The 7,761-nt window shown below is 37.9% G+C and overlaps 1 protein-coding gene across 2 annotated transcripts in view; it reads left to right on the top strand.

The window, feature by feature from the left end:
• Window positions 1-7,761, top strand: part of KLHL4 (kelch like family member 4) — a 77,660-nt gene that overhangs the window by 45,277 nt on the left and 24,622 nt on the right. The window lies entirely within an intron of this gene.

Below are 7,761 nucleotides of genomic sequence, written 5' to 3'. Positions count from 1 at the left end.
TCTTTCCCTGTTGTGGGTAAGAATTCATTTCCATGAACCATCTCTGATGCCCAAGGTAAATGTTTAGAAATGATGATTCCTAATCTCACATCACAGCAACCTGTATTTTTAAAACAGAACTACTCCAATTTTATTTTCACTGAACCTCCAGCATTTTGAAAAAAGTTTTAAAAAAACTTTAGAAAATAAGTATTTTAGAAGCATGTAGCCAGGCAGAATTTCAATCCTTCTGTGACAAAGTTGGACCAGCTACATTTTGGTGCTTCCTTGCTTGTCTACAGTACAATTTAGGCTCATTAATGCCTTGGTCTTTCCCCCTTGGGTATAGGTAGGATATTGTTCCCCTTATTCTTCTTATTGCCCCACTTTTCTTCTTTACACCCTTTGTTTATGTTAGAAAATTGCTGTAAGTCTAAAGAGCTGCAATTCTTGAAGTCTTGTCTCAGAATTCCCATTTCTGACAGCTTTGATATTTCATTGCTGTCCTGCCTGTCTGCAGCAGGTCTGTCTGGACTTGCAGCTCTGTGGGCAGAGCTGGATGTGTTCCTGTTGGGGTCTGGCAGCTCTAGTGGAGAGCTGGATTACCTCTGTGTCATCCTGGCTCAAATCTCTTTGAATATCCTCAGTGGTTGTTTTTCTTTTATCAACAGCATGGTGCTGTTGCTCATGCCTGGCTTGTGATTCATGTGAAACTCCTGCCTCTGTACCAGAGAGCTGTTCCCAAGCCATCTGTACATTTTTGCAGTTATTTGTTCCTAAAACCAGTACTTTGCACAAATAAATTCCATCTTGTGTTTATCAGATACTGTCTCCAATTGGCTAATATTCAGTTCTGTTGTTATTTGATAGCCCTGATTTACTGATTTAATATTCAGTTCTGATCCAATACCCCACCATACTTGCAGCTCTTCTCAGCTTGGCACGACCTCCAATTTTAACATATAATATCAAAGATTTCTCTTTATTTCTTCCTCCCTTCAAGTGATTTAGAAAATTTGAGAAGTTATAAAGGAACTTCCTTAGGAACCCAGTTTGATTTACCTTCCTATTTGTCAGTGAACCATTGATAAGCACTTTAACAGCACGATTTCAAACCAGCTTCACACTTGTTCCAAAATGGGTTACTCCAGACAGACCTTGAGGTTGAACTTAGCACTATCTGATAAGAGATGCTGAAAATTAATATTCTCATGTTCAAGATATAAATGACAACTACTTTTTTTCTGTTCTCCATAATGTCTGGTAAAACCTGTTAATGAGGCACTTCAGTTTACTTTGACATGTTATTCTTTCAAACTCTTGCTGACTGTTAAGTTTTATTTCTAAGTGCTTAGAAATAATAATTATATGAATTTTAAACAGTATAATTTGGCAAGAAGGAACAACAAGGAAAAGAAATTATGTTTGTGTCTTGTGGGGAATTTTGCAGTTTCTTTACTATTCAGAACAATTTCATATAAATTCCAGCAGAATGTTTTAGAAAGATGATTTACTGCGAACCTGCAATGGACAACCAAAATGCTTCATTGTCACCTCAGGGACAAGCAAAAACTGATTGTCTTCTAACAGTGATCTTTAGCTAAAGGTGAAAATATGAATTTGAAACTGGATTGGTTAAGATGCTGTAGCTGATCTGAAAGGACTCAGAAGTGCAGCTGGAGCAGCCTCTGATGAGGTGGAAGCACCATTTGGAACAGGGTGAGGGTGACGTCCCAGGCACAGGGGGTGGGTGAACATCACTGGGTGCTGCCCCTGCAAGCACCAGGGATTCCTCTGGTTGTACTCAGGAGCTGAACAAAGGCACGTGTGGCACGGGAGATCCTGAGTGATACAAAGCTGAATTTTGACAGCATTTTACAGAAATTCACTCACAACTGGTTGAAATATGGTAGGTGGGGGCAACCAAGGAAATTTGATATCTAATGTTTGCTAAGTGTGGAAAATCTATGAAGTTATCATAAATGGTATCTGATGCAGGATTGAAATCTAAGAGGAAAATCCCCTTTTTCCCAGCAGTTGATAATTCACCAAGAGGAACAGGCGTTTTGAGGCCAAGTGCAAATGCACTGAACAGTGACCAATGAATTAATTCTGACTAAACAAATGCTGTGACCTCATACAAGAGCTCTTGGTACAGAAATTAGAATCAAAATGTCTCAAAGGCATCCTTGGGATGTATTCCTACTCCCACCTTCTATTATGACATCTTCGGAGGAACTTGAAAAAGCAAAAAAAATGGGGTATTAAAGTGGGTTGAAAAAGTTATTAAAGATGAAAGGAATGAGTAAAATTGTATTTTGAAATTAATTTTATATTCACCCTGTGGAAGGACTGGATATTTATTTAAAACATTTTTTTTCATAGCTAGATAAATAGAATCATAGGAAAATGATTCTATTTATTTAGCTGAAATTATTATTTAGCTGAAAAGGGCCTCTGGATGTCATCAAGTCTAACCCCGTCTACCCACCAAGAAGTCTATAATGAGAAATAATCTGACTTACTAGAAAACACACAATATTTTACAGGCCTACATCTAACATGCTTAGCTTTCAAAGATGAATTATTACAGGCAAGGGAAAAAAATACCATTTAATAGTAATTTAAGAATCTAGGACAATTGCAGTCATTTCAAAACAATTTTTTTATGATTCAATTATCTTCTCATTTTCACTCCATAGAGCTTGCTCTCAGCAAAGACAGCTGTTAAATGACTTTTTAAAGAGTTATTACAGTTCTTAAAATCACTTCTCAATGTCTCCAGAAAAAGTTAAGGAGATGATTAAACACATGTGTCCGATGCAGAGCAGTTTTTGCAGACACACTGGGCATATGCAACTGAAACATCAACAAGGAATTGGATGGTCGGGGAAACGTTCTGGGAAAAGGGGGAGAAGGTATTGCTTGGCTTGAAAGTTATAGCCAGACAGCATCCTAAAATTAAGAAACTATTTATTTTCACCCATGGTTTGTGGCTGAATTGTTTACTTTGGAATACTGTAATGAGGAACATTATAAAATCCTTCAAATTTAAAAAATAAAGGGATTTTTTGCTATAATCAAACAGCTAAATTAGCCCAGCTAAACCAGACCAGTTTGGTTTAGCTCCTTTCATTCTGCTAGAATAGAATAATTCTCTAATGTACTTAGAGAATGACTATATCAGGCAAATAGATAAGACTGTGGCTTACTTGTGGTGTACCCGGTGGTGTGCAGCATAAAAGAACTAAAAAATGAAGCTGAAATGCTGTTGGGATTCACAGAAAGAGCTGAAGATAAGTATAGGATATAAACTTAAAGAAAATAATCTCTAAAACAAAGTTATGACCAAATATTTTCCTCTGTGACATCAAACTCCACCTCAGTGACTCTGTCAGCAGATCCACCAGCACTGGAACTTCCCTGCCTGCTGTGACAGCAAATCTGCTCCCAGGCCACCTCCTTCCCTCCTTTTTCAAGCAAATGCTTAACAGTCAAAACTCAATTCAAAGCAAATTAAAATAGATAGAACAAGACCAGAGAGCCTGGCTCTTTAAAAAAATTCTGCCCATCCAATAATTCTTAGCTTAAAACATCTTTGATTTCATTGTAGTAATCGTTTCTATCCTATGTGACGAGTGAGGATATTTCACTAAAACCTGCCTGCTGCTCAAAGGGAACAAGAGGATAACTAAAAGTTTTTAAAGGAGCATCCTACTTTCATTTGAGGTTTAAATATATGCTATAGCATCTAAATTACTACAGTTTAAAAATGTTTTGTCTGGAAATAGGCACTGACGTCCCATGCTGTTTTAGAGGATAAAAAGTTTGCCTCATCACATTCTCAACTACAACCCATTTAGGCCCAACAGACATAATTAGTGGAAAAGAAAGCAATAGCTGATATGTGGTCCTTCCTTCAGTTTTGCTGTATATATTTTGAAAACCTTGGGAAAAGAATCTAGATTTCTTACCTGGATATTAACACTGGATTTAATCAGATTTTTACCTATATGACTAGGATCTGGAAACCAATATATGGGTTATGTCTCAGATTTGTTGCCTGCTTCTAATAATTACCTCAGAGCAATCACTCAGCCTCTTGCTATCACTGTTCACTCATGCAAAAGAGCATTTTCCTGGGGACACAACAGGAACTGAGCAGGGTTTTCAAATATCCAGATTTGCCTGCAAACAGCTACTCCAATGCAGAGTGGAATTCATGTACACTATGATTGATTCGTTATATTTTATAGTTTTATATAGTTTATATAGTTTTATAGCACAGTTTATCTTCTCGTTATCCTGACATCACAGAAATCAAAGTCTGCTAGAACTTTCCTGTTAAAATAAGTAGAGACCAATATACTTCCAATAAAATGTTCTGAGCAGCAAACAAAGGCAATACTTTTGAGAAAGTGGACAGCCACTGTCACCCTTTGCCATGCTTCAGTTTGCCTGATAAGTTACAAGTCAAGAGGAAGGGAGGCACTCTGGCAAGAAATGAGCATTTTCAAACCCTGTTCATTTTAACAGAAGTTGAGAAAATGAAGAACCTTTTTGAACTGGGCAAATATACCTTGATTTAAATGGAAATTGTGAGCAAACCACTAAGAAATCCTAGGAGTTGGAGAAAAGCTATTTTAAGCTATTACATATGGTTTGCGTTGCTAGGGAAACCTCTTTTACAGTGCTCATTTAGCACAGATGCTCAGGAAAGCTCTGTCTCCATGTCAGACCTTTTCAGAATGCTGCAGAATGTGAAGGAATAGAGATGCACATACACACACATGCAGACAAAAATACCTCAGTAATTTTATCTTAGTCATGTTCCATGTCTTCGGTTCTTTCCCACTCTGCCGCGACCAGCAGATCAAAAGCTCGGATTCCAGGCTGAGAATATTTGCTTAAACACTGCCTCCAGTTTTGATCCATTTGGGTTCGTGTTTTAGACACTCATCTTTGTAGAGCAGGAGCTTTGCCTTTGTCATGTACTCAGTGAAAAGGCAAAGGAGAGAGGCCAGCTCTGACACCGTTTCTGGCCACCCTTTGGAGCAGGGCAGTGAATAAATATACACCCTGAACAAAAGCTGGGGGGCTCTGTTATGTTTCTAACTGATATATATTGATCATTTAAAGATGAAAATGCTGGTTCTGGGTCATGACTCTCATTACTGTCTCACAAAGGTCTCTCACAGAAGATTCTCTCCAGCTCATCATTCAGTTTATGAAAAATTACACCTAAAGGCAGAAATTCCTTCCTGTGCCATTCCTTACCCTCACCCTGTTCTGTGTGCTGGTGCAGAGGCTTAGGACGGACTCTTGATCTTTCTGTCTGAGATGCCTGACCTAGTAAAATCCCCCAGCAGTGCAGCCTCCTGGTGCAGCCTGTCACACTGGATTTAGGAGCAGAGCAAGACAACTTCCTGGGAAGTTCCAGCCTGGTGATGCTGCAGGAGCCAGGCTGTTCAACCAGAACACAATGAACTGGTGAGATAAGCACAGAAAGGACAAGGCTCGAAGTCAGGACTAATTTCTTTTGTCTTTATTTGTTTCATTCACTTAAAGGATCCCAATTTCTCCTACAAAAGAGATGTAGAGTGGTTTGGTGGTACAAAATGCTGATAAACTTGCTGGGAGGATGGTGCCATGGGATGCCACAAAGCAGGAGAGCTCAAATGTGCCTCTCACTTCCTCATTCAAATGGAGCTCAATTACTCCTCAGCTGTTTAAAGTTTCCTTATGCTTTTTCCCTTGTTACAGTGAATCCAAACCTGACCTTAATGCAATTAATAAATTAACAAAGTCAGGGCTGGAAGGACAATTTGGTCTGTTCAGTGGAGCAGGAGAGCTGTGCTGGGTTTACCTGCACAATGCTGAGCTTACATTCTGCATCTGGAATCTGAAATAGTTTCCCTATACATTTAAGCAATGCATCAGATTGATACACTATCTTTCAGTTTTTACAAGTTGTTTTGAATCTCTACAGTTCCTAAAAACCCCTTTGTTCTTCCCCTTGTGTCAAGCCATTAATTAAAAGGCTTTTATTTCACTTTTACTGGCTACTGCTATGGCAGTTTGTAAATCTATTACCTTTTCCAATAAATAGCTTTCAATGTTAAGCTTATTTTAAAATAATTTTGGAGAATAGCATAGTTGAAATGTGAAATTTCTAATTTCTAGGCTTGTAACTTTCTTATCTGTTACTTTTTTTATTCTATGAGCTGTTGGTGAGATCATTCCAGTTTTCCTGTACCACAAATACTCTCTCAAATGGAAGACCAATCTCTAATGTAGATTTTTTGGCAAGACTTGCAATACATAAAACTCGTCTGCGCACTTCTGGCAAGTTAGAAAGGTAAAACCCCAGCAAAAAAGGGGCCTGACCCAAAGTAACATAAATATGGTCACAGCTTTGCCTGCTAAATTTAATATTGAATTTCACATTGAATTTGGAGGGAGCATCAATTTTATTCAATAAAGAGGTGCTCAGCAGACAGTGGCAAAAGGTGGCAGGAAAGGCTGAACTGGCCCTAAAACATTTGATTTGCTCTGATTTGATTTTGCTGGGGAAAGCAAGGTCAATGGGAACACAGTAAAAGAAATATTATGATATTGCACAAAGATTAAACAACTATTAGCAGTTTTCTACAGCCACAGGGCAAAACTGTCAGAAAATTCCCAAAAGAGAAATTAAAACATAACAATTTCCAGAAAGAAGAGCATCAATGCTTTAAGGCCACCCTTAAAACATTGAGATGGGTACAGATTCGTGTTTATGTTAATCTAATTAAAGACTTTTCACCTTTTATTTGAAATCCTTATTAAATATATTATTACCTCTTTCTAGTTTTTGAGCTACTGGAAGTCACAGGACTGTAAGATCCCAGGAAAGTTTGGGTTGGAAAGGATCTCAGGAGGTCTCCAGCCCAGTTTCTGCTCAAAGCAGCATCAGCTGTGAGATCAGCCCAGATTGCTCTGGGCTTTACTCGGTCAGGTCCTGGAAATCTCTCAGGATGGAGATTTCACAACCTGGTGAAGAGTCTCAGGCTGATCTTGTAGAGCATTTTCACTGAAACAACACAGATTGCAAGGAGCCTAAATAATCAATTCCTTCTCCACAAGGCAGAAAACCCATCCAAGGAAAGATTGGTTTCTTCTCTCAAGATTGGATATGATAGCATATTATCACATGCTTCATTTAGTTATGGTTATATAACAACCTCAGTTGTTATATATATTTATTTATATATTAATTTATATTATTTATAACAGTTGTAATATATATTTTATTGAATAAATGCAATAAAATTGCTGTGTTCTTTTTTGTATAATCATATTACAATGCAGATTTGCTTCTCTCCAGCCTGGTGATTACTACTGGCACTCCAGGAAAAAAACCTGTCATAATAATAATAATACAAGCAATATTTTCCACAATTCCTATCAGTTACACACTTTTAGCCTTTTTTAAATTTTTTCCTTTGATTTAATGTGCTACATTTGTTTAGATTTCATGTTTTTATTCCTATTCAATTCCAGTGACCTTGGCTTGTTGGAGCAAGTTGTCTCTGTTATCTGTCCAGATAAATGCCAAGTCAGTAATGGCATCAAGAGAACAGGTTTATTAAGCCATGCTGTCAGAAATGGTGTTAAATACACTGTCAAATAAAAGCAGAGCTAATGTTCTGTCTGTAAAGGCTGTAAAGGCAGTTCTCTGTCTCACAAAGGTGCTGTGGGCTCACAAATAGAGGTTTCCTCACTAAGCAGTTCCTGTTAGGT

Source organism: Corvus brachyrhynchos, unplaced genomic scaffold, assembly GCF_000691975.1.
Source record: "Corvus brachyrhynchos isolate BGI_N302 unplaced genomic scaffold, ASM69197v1 scaffold220, whole genome shotgun sequence".
NCBI classification, from domain to species: Eukaryota; Metazoa; Chordata; class Aves; order Passeriformes; family Corvidae; genus Corvus; species Corvus brachyrhynchos.
Note: the sequence above shows the minus strand (reverse complement) of the source record. Positions and strands in the feature narration are given on the sequence as shown.